The sequence below is a fragment of the Callithrix jacchus genome, chromosome 1, assembly GCF_049354715.1.
Source record: "Callithrix jacchus isolate 240 chromosome 1, calJac240_pri, whole genome shotgun sequence".
Taxonomy (NCBI): Eukaryota; Metazoa; Chordata; class Mammalia; order Primates; family Cebidae; genus Callithrix; species Callithrix jacchus.
Genome location: NC_133502.1, coordinates 41,787,027 through 41,806,276, shown reverse-complemented (window position 1 = coordinate 41,806,276; position 19,250 = coordinate 41,787,027). Strand labels below are relative to the sequence as shown.

General features: G+C 38.5%; 2 long non-coding RNA genes across 4 annotated transcripts in view; one reads left to right on the top strand and one right to left on the bottom strand.

Annotated features, from left to right (window-relative positions):
- Positions 1 to 568: 568 nt before the first annotated feature.
- On the bottom strand, positions 569 to 17,533 carry LOC144579007 (uncharacterized). Of its 3 annotated transcripts, XR_013525774.1 has the most exons (5): positions 17,375 to 17,533; positions 14,243 to 14,999; positions 2,075 to 2,164; positions 983 to 1,105; positions 569 to 839 (listed from the first exon to the last, which is right to left on the bottom strand). It is a non-coding gene; the product is annotated as an uncharacterized LOC144579007 (long non-coding RNA). The 3 variants fall into 3 exon arrangements; XR_013525735.1 differs by lacking the exon at positions 14,243 to 14,999 and having other exon boundaries at positions 682 to 839; XR_013525739.1 differs by lacking the exon at positions 14,243 to 14,999 and having other exon boundaries at positions 682 to 839; positions 17,491 to 17,533.
- LOC118152924 (uncharacterized) overlaps positions 15,211 to 19,250 on the top strand; it is a 96,910-nt gene continuing 92,870 nt past the window's right edge. The window contains exon 1 of the long non-coding RNA XR_004741963.3: positions 15,211 to 19,184. This is a non-coding gene — a long non-coding RNA (uncharacterized LOC118152924). The remainder of the gene's footprint in view (positions 19,185 to 19,250) is intronic.

Below are 19,250 nucleotides of genomic sequence, written 5' to 3'. Positions count from 1 at the left end.
GGCCCGATAAAGACGCTGCCGCTCTGGTCTTGGGGTGTAATGAGCCCACGGAACAAAACCCTGGGCTACTGGCTTCTTTCTCCAAGGATCTGGTTTTATTGGATAACATTTTCTGCTTTGACGTTATTTCCCTTAAGTGGGTTCTAGGCCCGTCGATCTACCATGAGTTCATAAAGATGTTAATATTGAAAGGAATTCTGCTCGGGGACTGCACTGAGGAAAATTATCCTCTTGGACCCAACTACTTGAACTCAACTGCTTTTTTTTAGCGTTTTAGGTGAAATCTCATGCTTTGTCTATTATTGTTCTGTTGAGAAGTAAAGACATTAGATTCGGCCCTATTTCCAGTACTATTTAAAACTGAATTAAAGCATGTGCACTCTGAAAGCTGTGTTAGTTTTAGGATTTCCAACTTGTGCCTAAAGCTCCCCAGAATTAATAACTTGTCCAAGGCCACTAAATGTCATAACCTTAAAGTTTTGGACTGAGATTTCTGCACTTATTAATGTTGCCTCACACACACACACACACATACATTCTATTGTACACAGTAGGGATATAGTTTGTTATCTATTATAAGTTGAGGAAAAAGAAAATGCTAACTTTATGTTTTTAAATGTCATAGTTCTCAGGAATGTGAAACTCAGAGAGCATTTAAGCTTCTATTTTTCTAAAGACTGAAGGACCATTTTAATAAAGATGTCAGCACCCATGAAAAGCATCAGATAAACAGATGAACAGATGATCCGTTTATTCCATTTATGCACAGAATAGCTATATAGTTCCTGTTGGCACACATCTTTACGTTAAAGTCAGGGCACTTGAAGCATTTTGGTACTCTGTTGGGAGAATAATTTGTGTTTAGTAAAGGAGCTTCCTTTGGGGGGATTTCAACTAAGAAATTAATTCATTTTCAGGAGGATTACTAAGTAGATCTTCCTGGAGTACAGAAGTCATAATGACATCTATGACTGTAACTTACGTATGACAAGCCTGCTTGTTGCATAACCTTTATGCTTTGCCAGTGTGGCCTCATCTCACATCCTTGGACTGTCACTGGGGGATATCTGTCTGTGTGATTTTTCTGTGTACACCTTCTTCTGTACTGCAATAAAGTTGGTCTAAGTGTTATAAACATGGATTTCAATCAGTGATTTATTAATTCATCCAGTAGTCCATTATAAACCTCATCTGTAATACCATTTTAGGCCATCTCTTGCGTGGATCCCTTAAGAAAACATTTGTTAGGTTTTAACTCTCCGGCAGCTTCTGTCAGGTTTGGGCTCCCTGTCTTTGGCTGTCGTGTTGCTGCTGCAGGCCAGGATAGCACGGTTTGGAAGAGGTGTAAACCTGACAGCCAGAAGGCAAGAGAAAAGGGAAATATGCAACCATAATAGGTTTGTTTTGAGGAAAAACAGGAATAGTCGTAATGAGTCCCCAAAAGGACATTTACTTAGAAGCAGATTTGGAACCTGGCATGTGGGGAGAGTTCTACAGTTAAATATAACTTCATTGCACAATCCAAGTATGGATTTATGAGTCAGTTTTGAGGGTTACATGAAGAGCTTTTCATAAAACATGTATTAAACTATAGAATTATTAGTGTTCTCTATGCATTCCATTGAATTATTTAGTTCACATACTGTGGTCCTGCAGCATTCTCAGACATAAAAACAAAACAGACATCCATCTACGCACATTAAGAAGGCACTATTGGTGCTTTATCATAGAAATTTGCCAGTTTTGTTAATATCCAAATCTTTCTTTCCAACCTTGTGATTATGGGATGATCTTCCACTTCAACTAAAATTGCATCTATGAGATTCAAGCTATTCTAGAAAATATAATACTGTTCACATAATGCAAGAAGCCTTGATTTTGGGCTGAGGACAATTTCTTATAGCAAAAAATCAAGCAATGTAGCAATCTAAGGTTACCCTTTCTCAGTGGTTATCACCGCAAGCATTGGTCAACCCAAGTCCCAATAATTCTAAAATGAGGAGAAAGGTTGCCAGTGCTCCTAAATGGGAACCTTGCAGAGAAGAGAGTTGGACTAGGAATTGTGAATACCAACCAGCTTTTTGGTGAGCAGCCAAGAGACTTCTTGTTGGAAATGCCCAAGTCTTTCCCAAACCATTTGGCTCACCACCTGACGTAATTGCCTCTGTAAAAGAAATATTTAAATGGGCTGGAGTGATGGTAATGGACGGATTTCCATTACCAGGGTGCATACTGGATTACTTTAAGTGGCATAAATTGGCCGTAAGGCAAACTCACGCATCAGGCCCTGCATAGCTTCCCAATGCAATATGCCTCTCTGAAGGTAACACTGTGTGCTCTTAGGTAATGTAAAACAAAGGTTAGGAGTCAGGATGTAATTGGAGTAGATACTCTATTGGGAGACATATATTATAATTTCAAATGTGGAGTAAAGCCAAAATGGTTGAGCATGCTGAAATAATGATCAAGGTAAGTTTGAAATGATGTAAATAATTTTAAAAATTCATGGAAATATATATTGAGAAATATTTGGAGAAACCAATTAAAAGCAGTTGCAAAGTTTTAGAGCAAAATATAACATCTTATATATCCAGCCAATGCAAAGAATTAGAAACTTTGCATTTAAATACTTAGCAAAATAGAATAGAGCTTAGCACTAAAGGTAGTGATACATGTTTTACGGTATGGCCCTCACAACATTGGCTGTGTGTAAGCAAAGCCTACTCATTTGAGTGCTAAGGGATTTAGCCGGATCTGTTTCCAGTCACAAAGACAGCTGGCGCCCTGTAGGTTATACGACACGCTTCTCTTTCCTGGGACTTTGCACAGTGTCCTCTCCTTTGCATCTTGCCTCTTTGCTTTTTTCTCACATGGATACTCTCCTATTGCATCTCCTAAACTCACCGGTCCTTCCTCCTCCTCTTTTCTAAAACCCTATCTCTGCCGCAAGACCGGCTTCCTCTGTGAAAACCCCACATTCACTTGGCTTATTATCCAAGGCCTCCCCGACTGGGCTGACATCTTCCAGACTTTTCCTTCTTTCCCTTTTCAAGTTGCCTTATGTTCTACCTACTAAGCTCTTTTGCTACTTGGTCAAGCCAGTCAGGTAACACATACACATTTTATATATGATTTTATTTTTAAAGTGTGAGTCAAGACCACTGCAACCGCCTATACCAGGAAAATAACAATAATTAAAATCAAATATGATGATGGTACAAAAGTAGGCATATGTGTTGATAGTAAAAGAGGCCAGAAAGGGAAGCTAATGGATTTTGAACTATATCATAGCTAACATTTCAGATAACTTACCATGTGCTGGGCACTGAACTTACTCCTCTCACGCTCTCAGGGACCTGATGGAAACATCACTAGAGGTGAAGGTGCTGAAAACTGCAATAATTTTCCCAAACTAGCTTCATCATCTAGAACTGGAACTAATATTAGATCCAAGCCACTGGGCTCCAGAACTACATCTTAACCTCTACACTCTACTGCATTGGAAAAATGAAGTTTAATAAGCATTTTAGTTATAATTAGCTCTTTGGCATTTTATACCATAAACCTAAATGAACCAGGAAAAGTGTTACATACTTTTTAATCCATGGAAAAACACTGGAAACCACACTATAGAATTCATTTCAACTCTGTTAGAAGTGATAATTTTCTAATTATTGAACAATAGAAAATGTCATTATCCTCAGCAAACTAACCCAGAAACAGAAAACCAATTATGACATGTTTTCACTTTTAAGTGTGAGCTAAATGATGAGAACACATGGACACATAAAGGGGAACAACAGACACTGGGGTCTATGGGAGGATGGAGGGTGGGAGGAGGGAGAGGACCAGGAAAAATAACTAAGGGGTACCAGGCTTAATACCTGGGTGATGAAATGATCTGTACAACAAACCCCATGACACAAGTTTACATATGTTACAAACCTTCACATATACCCCTACACTCAAAAATTAAAAAAATGAAAAATGTTACAAAATCATTTGTCTATAATTTATTCTTTATACTATAGACTTTTAAACTTTATTACTATTAAATACAATGAAGTGAAACTTTAAAAAGCCAACAGAACAGGAAAGTATTTGTGATAAATGTGATTAATGAATTCATACTTCTAATATATAAAATGCTATAATATTTATAAAAATGCAAAGAGCTCAGCCGGGCATGATGGTTCAATCCTGTAATCCCAACACTTTGGGAGGCTGAGGCAGGTGAATCACGAGATAAAGAGATCAAGAGATCAAGACCACACTCGTTGACATAGTGAAACCCCGTCTCTACTAAAAATACAAAAGTTAGCTGGGGTGGTGGTGTGTGCCTTTAGTCCCAGCTACCTGGGAGGCTGAGGCAGGAGGTTGCGTTGAGCCACGATTGCACCACTGCACTCCAACCTGGTGACAGAGCAAGACTCTGTCTCAAAAAAAAAAATCTCGATCAGCTAAATTGGCAAAAAAGGTTTACACAAGAGAATACACAAATAACAGTACATAAATTTGTACTGGTCAGGCCACATTCAGAATGTTAAAATTATTTAAACTAATTTTATTATAAAAGTAATATAGAACAGTTAAATATGCTACAGAAACAATTACAATGAAGAGACTTGAAAATTTTTCAAAGGAGGAATGAGTGGTGAGGTTACTGAACAAAGAGGAGTTGGGAGCCTTGGGGAGGAGCAAGAAATGATGCTGAACAAGATGCCCAGGTGGCCATGTCTGGCTCATAGGAATGCCTGACCTGGAGCTTGGAAGAAGGCTCAGAAAGTAGAATGAGGCTTATGGCCATGGCTCTCACACTTTGAGGTGCATCAAAATCGTCTGAGAGTTTGTTAACATCCAGATTGCTAGGCCCCACTCCCATAGTTTCTTATTCAGTCAGTTTGGAGCAGGGCTAATTGCCCATATTTCTAAGAGGTTCTCAAATGATGCCAATGTTCCCAGTGTGGGGCTCACGTTGAAAACTGCTGGTTTATAGAATCATCCACAGACATAACAACTGAAGGTAGCAAGTATAATGAAATCAACAATGGGGCAAAGGAAGGAATGGAAGCAAAGGAGGGAGAGATGAGGCAGGGTAAGGAAAGAGGAAGGGATTGACAGAAACAGACAGGCAGAGAGAAGTAGTAGGTCCTTAAGGAGTCTGCCAAAAAAAAAATGGGGGAAAGGGGAAGATTTTCTTCACACCAGAGAATACTTAGCTAGAGCAGTTGAGAGGTGCTATAGACAATGCCAAAATAGGGCTGAATGCTATTCCTCAAAATTTATCATTGCCATTCCCATACCCTGGCACTGCCCTGTTCCCTTCCCTTCACAGTCAGTCATTCTGAATGACAAGTAGTCTGCTACAGCTCTTCCCTCCATCACTATGCCACACCCACTGTATTATCCAAGGTGTGTTTATTGGAACTATTAAGTTTGTCTTTCAGTTACAGAAGTCAAAGACAGGTGTGACTAGCCTCATGACAAATGACTGTCTCCCAGAAATGGAGAATGTGACTGGTGAGATTATTTTTCTTCCTTTTATTGGAGCAGATTTTAGTTTCTTCTCAAAGAGCCCTTCCTTGATTACTCTAAAGTAGATCCCTACCTATAATGCCTATGTATTGCCTATTTGTTTTGTCCATTCTAAGCCTCATCAAAACTTGTAATGATTTTCCTTCTTTGGCTGCTTTTTATTTGCCTATCCCACCAATAGGGAAGTTTCAGACATAGTGCCTGTGTCAAATGTACATATTCATATTTAGCACAGTGCCTGACACAGAGCAGGTAATTAATACTGTGGATCAAATGAATAAATTGGCACTACTAGAAATGGTGGGCAAGTGGCTAGTTCAGCAGGGTTTCAGGTTCCTCCGTCCTCTACGCAGCAGCCTCTGAAACCTGATTGGAAAATCAAATGCTTCGAAGTCAAAATAGCTTGCGTTTTGGAGTAAAAGCTTTTAGAATAAATTCTTCTAAGGTTCTCCAAGATCCATTTGTGTTGTACCAGAGGACACAGTATATTCTGTCCATTTGATTAATGAAGATGGTCACATTCTGTATTTGTCACGTAATAATATTTATTGGGTATCTTGTGTACTATGTACTGGGCATACTGCAGTGAGCAAGCTTGACAAAGCCTTTGTGCTTATGAAGCCAATATTCTAGTGGGGAGGACGCAGGCAAACAACTGATCAACAAGGAAATAAACGGGATAGTTATAGCTAGTGAAACATACTCTTAAAAATTAAAACAAATGGCTATAGTGGACAGTGCCCAGAGGGGACATTTCTTTGCGTTAGAGAAGTCAGGAAGGTTTCTCTGAGGAGGTGATTTTTGAGCTGAGATCTGAATAATAAAAAGAAACAAATCAGATGAAGATTTGAAAACAAAGCCTTCCAGCAACAAGGCCAGTGTGGCCAGTGAAGGGGACATGGAAAGTGATGGGGACAGAAAGATATACGGAACCACATCATATGGGGCCTTGGAGGCTGAGATAGTTTGGATGTTTTCTCCTCCCCAAATCTCATGTTGAAATTTGATCTCCAGTGTTGGAGGTGGGGCCTAATGGGAGGTGTTTGGGTCCTGGTGGTGGATCCCTCATGAATGGCTTGGTGCCTGCTGTTCTTGCAGTAATGAGCTCTGACTCTATGAGTTCGTGCAAGAGCGGATTGTTTAAAAGAGCCTCGTATGTCCTCCCTTTCTTTCCTGCTCTCTTTCTTGCCATGTGCCAGGCTCGCTCCCCTTCATCTCCTGCCATAATTGGAAACTCCCCAAAGCCTCACCAGACGCAGATGCCAGCACCACACTTCCTGAACAACCTGCAGAACTGTGAGCCAAAGTAAACCCCTCTTTTTTTAAATTACCCAGACTTAGGTATTCCTTTTTAGCAATGCAAATGAACTAACACAGAGGCCATGATAACATGTTTGGAATTCAGTCTTAATACGATTTTAAAAATTTTAAACAATAAGTGATATGGTCAATTTTACATTTTAGAATAATTGTTCTATAAAGATGTTAAAGATGGTTGATTGCTCATATGTGTTTTTTTCTCTTATTCCAAAGACTATGCTGAAATAATAGCAAAGGAATAAAAAAAAGGCATAAACTTTTAAGAACAATGAGTAGAGGTGAGAAGACAGTAGGAGCTAAAACAGTAACATGTATTTTTGGAAAATGGAAATAGATGGACAGAGGAATGAAGAATGAGCCAATTCTCACTGTCCAAGACTTGAGGGCATGAGGTATGGTGCAGAGCAGGGTGGGTAAGCATCTCAAAACGGATTGGATGAAAGTTTGTAAATGAAACTGTTAGTCTCCAGATGCCCATGCCCATCAGGGATCAAGATGATGCCCCCTATGGCAAGAAAAGGAGCATGTATTCTACGGAGCATTTGGCTTTAAGTGGCTAAGGAACCAGGGCACATGGCAGAGTGAAGGGTGGGTGTGTGCAGCTTGGGGATGAAAACAGAGGCTTTAATCAACAGCCTTCACACTGAGTAGGGGAATTCCCAGGCCCCTTTTACCTGCCTGTTGTGTGAATGTTGGTCCATACACCACAGGAAAGAGACTTGGGGGAATTCTGCTCAGGTGAAACTGAGAAGTCCCGGAGAGCATATTTTTACATAATTTCCAGACTGTGTGGCCTACAGTGGAGCCACTACTTGGTCAGTCTTAACTGTGGACTAGATCTGGTTTCCAAGCACCATTCAATGTAAACTAGGAAATAAAAATCATCAGACATTTAAGAGAAACCTCCAATATAAAAAAAAGAGCTCAAAGCAAATAGGAAAAAATATCCTAGGGGAAACCTAAATAAGTAAAAGAATAACATAATAACTTTTTAAAGTTGTTAATATCATTAAAAAGACATAATACAAGATCAGGAAACTATAAGAAAGGAACCAAGAAAGAAAGAAAGTATTGATAAAATAAGAAATACAAGAAAGGTGATAGAAAATAATGTTGAAGAAATCTTTCAAGAAGTTGAACATAAAACAAAATGATCAAAAAAAGAATAAGAAAAAAGACAAGAGTTGGAGGACCAGAGTGTTTAATATCTAACTCAGAGTACTACAGAGAAATAATAAAAGAGAGGAAAAGATACTATGAAAAAAATTATTCAAGAACATTTCTGCCTGTTAGAGGATGTGAATCTTTAGATTAAATAGTTTTACAGAATTTCCAAGAGAATGAATACAAAAGACCCACTGCAAGACACACCATCATGAAATATAAGAGCATTATGAGAGGCTTTTAGAAACTTTCAGACAGAAAACGGTTACAAAGGAACAAGATTTAGCATACCATTCGACTTGCCAATACTAATGTCACTGACAGAAGGAAATGAGGAATGCTTACAAAGTACCAAGGAAAATACTTTCAGCCTAGGATTTTATGCCCAGCCAAATTATCAATCAAATTTGAGAATAAATTAAAATTATTTTCAGACGTTTGAGTCAGACGAGGTCCCAAAAAATTACATCCACAAATGAAAAGCAAAAATATGTACCAAAATGAAACTACTTGGCTCTAGAGTGAAAACCTAATAATCTAAATTAACAAAATAATAAGTCACTGATAAATTATTTAATAATAAATTAGTAACATTATAAATAATAGCAAATATTATTTATTTATTTTTTGAGACGGAGTTTCGCTCTTGTTACCCAGGCTGGAATGCAATGGCGCGATCTCGGCTCACCGCGACCTCCGCCTCCTGGGTTCAGGCAATTCTCCTGCCTCAGCCTCCTTAGCAGTTGGGATTACAGGCACGCGCCACCATGCTCAGCTAGTTTTTTGTATTTTTAGTAGAGACGGGGTTTCGCCATGTTGACCAGGATGGTCTCGATCTTTTGACCTCGTGATTCACCCGCCTCAGCCTCCCAAAGTGCTGGTATTATAGGCTTGAGCCACCGCGCCCGTCCGCAAATATTATTTACTATTAAAAAATAGTAACATTTTATTAAGTAAAATAGTATTTGCTTAATAAAAATCGTAACATTTAATATAATTTATTATAATAAAATAGTAACATTTATAAATTAGTAACATTTAATAATATCACTTAATAAATAATAATGTTACTATTTTATTACTAAATAATTTATGTGACTTATTATTTTGCTGATTGTTTAAAGGAGCCTCGTACCTCCTTCTGAAGGAGGGGGAAGAGAAGGGGGAAGTGGTATAAGAGAACTAAGTCCTCGCCAACCGTAAAAGGCAGCCAATGAATAATACTGAAAATTCATAAATCAAGAAATAGTCATTTATTTTTATTATTTAACAATGTGTAAGTAAGCACCAGAAGAAACATGAAAATAAAGGGTGAGGAGTTGTTCTTTTTCAATACTCAACATATTGTATGTTTATGTATCATAGATTTTTAATACATCACGTTTTCAAATTTTGTGTACATACTACTTTCACCAAAAAGAAACAACATTTAAGACAAAAGTCCCTTGTGGCAGTGTGGACGCTAGATTGCAGAGAGACAAGAACAGAAATTTTTAGGTGATAAATTTGGTGTTTCAGGTGAGAGATGACAGTGGCTTGGATCAAATGGTAGTGGTAAAGAGAGAAAGAAGTAGACAGATTCGGAGTGTGATATGGAGTTGACATAATTTGCTGAAGTATTGGCTGTATGAGGGAAAGAGAATCATCCAGGATGACACATAGGATATTAGATGGTGGTACCACCTGTAAACATCAAAATGCCTCAATAAAATCTTAGCTGGGGGCTGGCGCAGTGGCTCACACCTGTAATCCCAGCACTTTGGGAGGCCGAGGCAGGCAGATCACAATGTCAAGAGATTGAGACCATCCTGGACAACATGGTGAAACCCCGTCTCTACCAAAATATAAAAATTAGCTGTGCCTGGTGGCGCATGCCTGTAGTACCAACTACTCGGGAGGCTGAGGCAGGAGAATTGCTTGAACCTGGGAGTCCAGCCTGGTTCAGAGTGAGTCCACCTGGCGACAGAGTGAGACTCTGTCTCAAAAAAAAAAAAAAATCTTAGTTGGGAAACCATCAATCAAGATTTCTGTTTTGTACGTGTTAAGTTTGACATTCCCATCCAAGATGGCTGTCAGGGAAGCAGTTTGATGGCATCGTGGGTTGAACTGTACCCCTCTTGCCTGTCCCAAAAGCTGTTAGAGACATAATCCCCTAAAACAGGGTCTTTGCAGTTGATGAAGTTAAGATACGGTTATTGGGGTGGGCCCTAATATGAATGAGTCCTTGTAAAAACGTAACATTTGGGCAGACAGACACACAAAGACGGAAGTGGAAGTGAAGACACAGGGAGACCACCATCTTCGAGCCACACAAGGCCTAAAGTTATAGGAAGACAGCAGAGAGGAATGGGTTAGATTCTGCCTCACAGCCCTCAGAAGGAACCAACCTTGCCAACACCTTAATTTCAGACTCCTGGCCTCCAGAATTGGGAAACTATAGATTTTGCATTGTTTAAGCTACTTGGTTTGTGGTACTTTGCCATGGCAGCCACATGAAACCAGTACAGGATAGAGATACATATGGAGATTTGGGAAGAGGAAACAGCAGACACACATTTTGGAATCCCAGGCATATAAGTTGCATTTAGAGCCATGTGACTGGAGGAAATCACCTCAGTAGTGAGAAAAGAGGAAGAAGAAGAGAATGTCTAGGAATTAGAATGGAGACTAGACCACTCCCATATTTAGAGACTAAGCAGAGGGAGAAACTCACCAAAGGAAAATGGGAGAATCATGGCCAGAGGGGTGGAAAGAAACCAGAAGAGTGGGGCATCATAGAAATCAACAGAGTAAAGATATTTTTTTTTTAAGGAGTGGATAGCTGCCAAGATGATAAGCAAGATGAAGTCAAGAGGGATGGCTGCTTTTGGAAACGTGAGACTCCCTTATTGACTTGAGAATCCCACATTCTTCTGTGCCAAGAGGGATCAAGATAGAACTGAAGGGGAATAAAGTGAGGACCGTAATATATAGAAAGCTTATGAGATGATTTGTTCTGAAGATCAGAAAACTAAGTGAGAGCTAGAAGGAGATGGGTCCAAGAAGCAGTTTTGAAAGGTGGAGGACACTGGTGTTGGATGTGTTACCGAAACACCAGAGGTTTGTCTAGGTCTTGCCGCTCCCCACACAGAAAACCAGTCACAGAGATGACCAATGAAGAAGGCCAAAGAGATAGGAACACAGTCTCAAATCCATCTCCCTGAATGACTAAAACTATAGCAGGGAAGAAACGTAACAATGTGTAAGAAAACAGAACTAGGGAGGGGCAAGGAGGCATCTGGTGCCCTGACCTGGTGAGTTTCGGTTCTTTGATACTTTTCTTGAGAGGCCTGAAGGTTCTTTCCTGAGAAAGAACTCAAATAAAACAAATGTGGTCCTCAGGAAAAGAAGACAAAGGATCAGGGGAGGTTAGTAATGACATCAAAAAGAAAAGGTGGGTATGTGGTCTGGTGTCATGAAAGTCAGGAGGGTGAGGGCTTTAGAAGGAAGAAGGAAAACAAATGACCTAAAACCAGAACTCTGGTCTTATTTCAGGCTGTTGGGTACCAAAATGAGCAAGGCCAATCAGCCTCCTTAGAAGGCTGCAGAGATCACTGTGACCTGTGCACAGAACCCCTCAGTTGTACTGGCCCCTCCCAGGGTGGCTGTGGCCTTTTACATTTATCATTTTTACTGCTATTGCCCTAGGTATTTTGTAGTTTATTTTCTTTTCGTTAAGGGAGGTCTCCAAATTGTATATGTTTCAGGACTCCAAAGAACCCTGGGTTCTCCCTTGCTTGAAGGGCTGGGTGGGGTGTGAGTGCTGATAGTTTCAGTTGCTTACAGTCAAGAGAGCTTTCAGAGAAAAGGAATTTGGCAATGGTGCACAGTGAGAATTAAGAGTCTACTAAAAAGACAGAATCAACTTCGCAGCGGACATAACATACTGCAGAAGAAAATCTGAACACAGATCTTTGAGACTTCCCCTTGACTTCTTCCAAGGAGGTTCCATTTTGAAGCAAAGCATGCCACCTCTGACACTGCCTTGAGAATGGCACTTCCCTGGCCCACTGGTTGAATGGCTTGATTCAAAAAGATAAAAATAAACCATTGATAGTTTCATGTCTTGGTGTAAGCAAAAAATATATATATATATTTAACCTAGGCAAAGTGCTGATTTAAAGGGGAAAAATAAAAACTGTACATCAAAAGACATCATTTAGGAGGGTAAAAAAGCATGCCACCGATTGGGAGAAGATACTCCTTGCAATATTATACTGACCAAGAACTTGTATGAAGAACAGAAAAAACTGCCATCAAAATATGATTTTTGTTGAGTTTCATTGCAGTCCTTGTCTGATACATATGTTTTCGTTTTATTACTATGTTTCTGCTTTGTTTCTCAGAAATAGGATCACTCCGTACATGTTGGTTTGTACCCTTTCTCCCCCCCACTTCTGTTTAGTTGTATATTACAAATAATGGAATCTTAGCACTGTAAGACACAGATGAGATCCTTTAGTCTAAACATTTCTTGCAGGGTCCTGGAGCAGCAAAGTGACTTGTCTGGGCTTGTGTAATTGAATGATACCCGGAGAGCACTGTGTCCTGACCCTCGTCTCCTCTCCTTGTCCAGGGAGAGAAAGTCTTATGGAGGGCTCTGCGTTCATCCCTTGCTCTCCCTCTGGGTTGTACCCAGTTGGGTGCCTACCTTTAGAAAAAAGCATTTGTGAAGGTAGCTTTCATGATTTCCTTTACTAGCTCATTTTTTGGGGGTGTACAGATTCCTGTAGGGATGAAATTTTGATGAATTATAATATTCCTATATCCCCAGGATAAAAAGGAAAACTCTTTAGGAGTAAGAAGGAAGAGAAACATTCACTGCTAAGAAAGGCTCAGGTTGCAAACTTCTCTTGCTTATTTATTGAGGTTAAAAGTTAAACTGGATTAGGACAATCATATTTTTCTGACACATTGAATTGCTTCTTAAGAAAACATATTTAGCTTTTTTTTTTTCATGAATCATTTCAGTAGAAGAGCCAGGAGTTATGTTCTTATGCTGGGTAGAAACACTGAAGGCCGCTTTGTGAAAGACTTAGCTAGCTGCATGTATTTATTTGGCTCATTTTTTCCCCCTGGATTAAATTTTGACATAAATATTTGTACGTGGAGCAGGAGGTAAGGTAGTCAGGCTCATTTTTGTGATTTTCCAGAGATAAAATTAGCACTAAATTTATGGGCCTGGTGGCATTGTTCTGCAGGCTGTGGCCTGGAAGGTTTTCCAGTGGTTGTCATCATTTCCTTCTCTCCCACTTACCTCCAACTACACTTTCTCTTGGTTACCAAGAACCGGCTCACTTTGTGCCGGTAAGTGAGATGAAACAGGGCTGAGAAGCAAATCAAGAGCTGCCCACCTTCAGAAGAGCAACGTCGTGATACTAAGAAATCTGCCCCCCAGATAGACTGACAGTCTTCAGAGCCTCTTTATGCCAAGACATAGGTGACCCTTCATTGCAAGTGATCTTTCTGTGTGCAGAGGTCCACACAGCCCCTGGATGTAGGGATTTCCTATTTACTTTGTCAATGTCTGGAAGTTTCAAATACAGAGCACATTTTCCATTTAGGTTTTTTCATTAGAATGTAAGTAAGGCTTTTTTTTGAACAGTGGATTAAATTTCACATCTACCTATTGAAAATGGCCAGAAGTTACTTACCATGACATCTTCTCCTTTATAATGGGAAAATAAAAGGGGGCAGGAAAATTCCTTTATTGTTTTCATCCTGGTTATAATAATTTAGAAATATAGACAAATATAAAGGAGAAAGTAAAAATTCTTTGTAATTTTACCACTGCAAGATAATGTTGATATAATTTTGGTTTGTATTCTTTTAAAAGATGGAAATCCTACTGTAAATATTCTTTCTATAACTAGCTTTTTTAGTTACATATATATTGGCCTTCTTGTATGTCAATAAAAATAAATTTCCATTCTTACCAAATGAAGAATATTTCATATATAAATGTGCCATTTGATTTTATTTAATTCATTATTAATGACAGTTGGACTCTTCTCAATTTTCACCAAGTGGTCAATCCCTGTGTTGAAAATCTTTATCATATCCTGTGCTCTTTTCCAATCCATTCCTAAGCAGTAATTCTTGGAAGGGGAATTTCCATGTCAAATGATTTGTACATCACTAAGGCTTTTAATACATGTTACCATATTTCTTTGTACTGACTTACATTGTCACCAGCAATGCACGAAAGAGATTTGTTGCCTTCATCTTCATCAGTTGTAGGCGTGATCACTCTAATTTCTTAGTCTACTGGGTTAAAGTGCTCTATCACATTGTATATTCATTTGAATTTATCTGATTATCAGAAAGAAAGACTTATCTTATTTTCTCTTTGGCTGTGTTATGATGTAAATTCTCTTTTCAAGTCTTTGCCCTTTTTTCTATGGGAGACGATTTTAAAAATTGATTTGTGAGAACTTATGTATGAATTGTGGCAACCTTTTGTCCATCAAGTATTTTACATATTCTGTTTCTAATTTTGTGTATAGTAGGTTTTGCTCTACATATTTCATTCTCATGTAGTTAAATCTATAATGTTTTTCATAATGATTTCTGCCTTTGGGTGTCATGCTCAGAAAGTCTTCTAAAACAGTTTTTAAAAATAAATACACAAATAGGCACAGGCCTCCTTGTGCACATGAATAGGTTAGTAATAGAAAGGTCTTGAGATGACCAGAGGGCTTCAGGCTGAATATTTTTAAAATATAGCATTTACTGAATTTTTTACTCGTGGAAATTTACTGATGGTGATTCACAATTATTTGATTTGTGACTGTGATTATAATCATAATTTGTAATTTGTGATTATAATTTCTTATGCACTATTAGATTTAAAATAATCTTTGCTCTGGCAATTGGCATTGAAAGCCATCTATTCTTTCTGTATGTCTTTATTCCATGCCAAGATATCCATTTTGTTTTTCCTGTGAGTAATAAGTTTAATAGAGGTAAGGTTGAGTAAATAAATAATTTTGAGCAGCACAATGCTTACAATTCTACTTAAAGTGGTATAGTGTCATCATAACAAAAATCAGTACATTTATACTTCATAAACTAATGATGTGTAAGTTATCTTAAGTATTTTTTTCATAACTTACTTAGGTTACAAAAAGTAATAGATTTGAATTTCCCCAGAAGCTAAAATTAATCCAGAAATCTCAATTTTTAACTGGCAAAAGGCATAAACACAGTTTCTCTCTTTCTTGAAAATATTATAAATATAGCTAATTGAGGAGAAGAGAGGAGAATAGAGGAGAGGGGAGACAAAATAAGACAGGGATATTTTCCATGTGACCTCCTTTAATTCTATGCAATGAACTCATCTCCAGGGTATAGGATATCAGAATTCAAAATGTTCAAAATGAGCTAGGTGTTAAACTCTAATAGAAATTCTGAAAAAAGTTGCATAATATTTAGATTAAAAAAATCATTTTCTAGACTGGGTGCGGTGGCTGACACCTGTAATCCCTGCAAGTCGGGAGGCCAAAGGGGGTGGATCATGAGGTCAGGAGATCGAGACCATCCTGGCTAACACAGTGAAATCCCGTCTCTACTAAAAATACAAAAAATTAGCCAGGTATGGTGGCAAGTGCCTGTAGTTCCAGCTACACAGGAGGCTGAGGCAGGGGAACTGCTTGAACACGGGAGGTGGAGGTTGCAGTGAGCCAAGATCATGTCACTGCACTCCAGCCTGGGCAACAGAGCAAGACTCCATCTCAAAAAAAAAATCATTTTTTAGTCAACCAAAATAAGATCCTTTCATCTTTCTTACCAGTTTTGGAGGGAGCTTCCAAACCATTGAGGGCATAGCATAAGCACACTTGATGCCAGAGTTATCCATCCTGCCCTGGCCACCCATGACTGCCCGCCAGCGACCTGGTCCATCAGTGATTGTGCCCATCCCTGCCTCTACCCACGAGTGACTCTGCCCAGCAGTGACCCTGCCCACCAATGACCCTGCCCACCAGCAGCCCAGCACAGGTTTCCATTTGCTTTGGTCATCTTGTGGTCCTGCAAACCTTTCTTCCTTTATCTCTTTTGCTATATTATGATCCATTAATAAAATGCTACTGGAAAATTTCCTGTGAGCCCTTTTCACAGTCTAGGTGCCAATCTGTGTAATTTGTTTAGATTGCAAGTAAAATATTCAGTATCTTTGGCTGCATTGCATCTAACCTGGGTTCTCAGGAAAAATTAAGTGTAAAATGCTTTATGTAGGATGAATGTATTTATTATCCAACCAGGACATCTTTGAAAGTGAAGGGATGGAAAGGACTATCAATAAGTAGGCCAGAATAACAGAAATAAACTGGAAGTGTCCTAGGCATGCTAGGGCATAGGATCCCCTTATTTGGAAAAAGATTTTAAAATACCACGTGTGGATATTGTCATCATTGAGTACAAAATCTTCTTGAGATTGCCTGTTAAAATGGATCCCTTTAAAAGGCTCTGATATCTTAAGGAAGCAGGAGATAACAGATGCTTTACACAAGGCAATCTTTCATTGAATTGTAGGCTTCCTAAGACATAATTTCTTTTACTTTCTTTTTCAAAACGTTAAGGAATAAGCAGTTAAAAGAAATGGCAGATTTGTAGAAAGATACCACCACTGTAAAGGCTTTTAAAGCATGTGTTTATGCTTTCTTCAATTGTATGTTTGCATATTTTTGATGATTGTGAAATATTTGTAAGTTTTAGTTATTGACTCACTGGATTAGAATGTAGTTTGTATATGATAAATACAAAAAGCAGTAATAACTATTGAGCACTATTTATAAGCAGAAATAATGATAGTTATTTCACATATATTTAATCTTGATAAAAACCTTGTAATGTTGCATTAGCCCCATTTTATAGAGAAGAAAATGAGGTTCCCCAGCTGGATCACAGTCATAAAGTTGAGGCTAAACAGGCCCACTGTCTGAATCTAAAACCCATGATCCTCACTACATGTTGTCTTTTTCTTTAAGAAATACCTTGAGATTGTTCTTGTCTCATCTCCATCTTCATCTCAATGAAGATGAAATACTCATTTTAGTAGAAATTTCATAGAAATCAACACATGAGTTCCAAGTTATTCCAAGTCAGTTTGGAATAAATTTACAACATCTATATAAATTTGAATGATGTAGACGTACAAGGCATATTACTTACTAGATGTACAAGGCATATTATTCAGTCTACTACTGAAATACACATTATTACCCACTTCTTATATATTCTGGTCTAGTGAGCCCCACAGCCACAGCATCTTCCTGAGCCCTATTTAGATCACAAGTAGTAACAGGCCCCTGCTTACTGTGGGGGTTGTTCGCAGGAACACAGGTCTAACGAGTAGTAATGACGTGGGTGAGCATGAACATCATGCCATTGACTTTACAGAGCAACATAAATAACCTCACTCATGAAACCTGCCTTGGTGTGTTTGTATCCAGGCGGAAAGCTACATCAGTCTCCTGAAGGACCTGAGGTCCAGGAATATTGGGAACAGTGGTGCTGAAAATTCTAGCAATTGTTATCTCGATTCCCATCACGACAGACCTAGAATCTACCTCCTACTACATTCTAGAGTCACTCTCAGGTAAAGGGGTATGTGTTTGGCTTTAAGGCATTTGTAATCTACCTGAAGGCAAAAAGTGACCTTTTTCCAGTTGCTTTCTTTCCACATCCCATGAAATTGAGCATGCTGGATTGAAGCGTTCATTAGAACGGGTTCCAGTTGTATTTCTCTTCTAACCTGGTCTTCTTCTCTGCCTAGCCCATCAAACATATCAACCTTCTCCTGATCCTAAAAAAGCAAAACAATAAAACATCATAATAAAAATTTTACATTTCTTCAACAATGCCTCCATTCACATTCTTGCCTCATATCCAGCTTTTTATTTTTATTTTTACAGACAGGGCCATGCTCTAACCCTGTAGAATACCTGGGCTCAAGTGATCCTCCCACCTTAGCCTCTGGCGTAGTTGGAACTATATGCGTGAGCCACCCCACCTGGTCTTTAGCTTTTTATTGGTGTCATACATTTTTTTATACTTCCTTTTATTTAAAAATACTTTTAAGGAATTTTTTACATTTGGGAACAATCCCAGCCTTTCAGAAAATGTGCAAGTATAGTATAAAGTCCTTTTTCTCCCAGAACAACTTAAGAGTAAATTAGCGGCATTACTCCTAAATAATTATTATTTGGGAAAGACCCCAGGGATGTTTCATCTTCATCTTTCCCACAGCAGGAAAGGACACTGCTGTATCCAGAGCTCTGCATTTGGAACTGCCGAGCCTCGGGTGTGTATATCTTAACTTTACTAGGCAATGCCCAAGTGTTCTCCAAAGTGACTGTCAGACTTTTTGAAACAATGGTGTGGCCTCCACTTTTCTCATCAACGAATCTTTCTTAAACTCCACATGGTGACCTGCTGTTGCTCTCAGGAAGGGTCCCTATGAAGATCATGTCAGATCCCTTACTGTCTACAGTAAAATATTCTTATTGTCTATCCTCATCCTCCTTTTTTTTTTTGTGGTACTTGCATTTTTTTAAACCATCTTGTATTTTTTGAAACTGTTCTTATAATTAGTTTCATTAACTTGTCTGCTCAATTGTTGAACAAAAATGTATTGGTTGAACACCTGTTATGATTTGGGCAACACATATCCAGTGGTGAATAAAACAGAGAAACTCTCTGCTTTTTGGAACTAACATCAAACTGAATTAATTATCCTAAACCACAGATCAGATCATGTTATCAAATACTTTTGATACCTTCTAACTTCATGTTAGCAAATACTTTTAATACCTTCTTCTAATTTAAGAGAAAACCTTTACAATCTTTCATTCTGCAGCCTTCTGAAATGATAATATCCTACCAGCCTTGTCCTCTGTTACTATCCTGACATCAGTGAATTCTAAACAGTGGGCCAAGACCCCTGCCTGGGAGAACCAAGTTAGTATGCCAGTGGAGCCATGAATCAGTGTATATTCCAGTATATGCCTTGTTTCTAATTTCTACATTGTTCAAATTTATATAGATTTTGTAAATTTATTCCAAAGTGAATTCGGAGTAACTTGGAACTCATGTATTGATTTCTGTGAAATACTACTAAAAGTATGGTGAGTATCATTTTGGGAGTTGGGGGGGAAATGCAAACTTTTTTTTTTTTTTAATAAATGGATCTA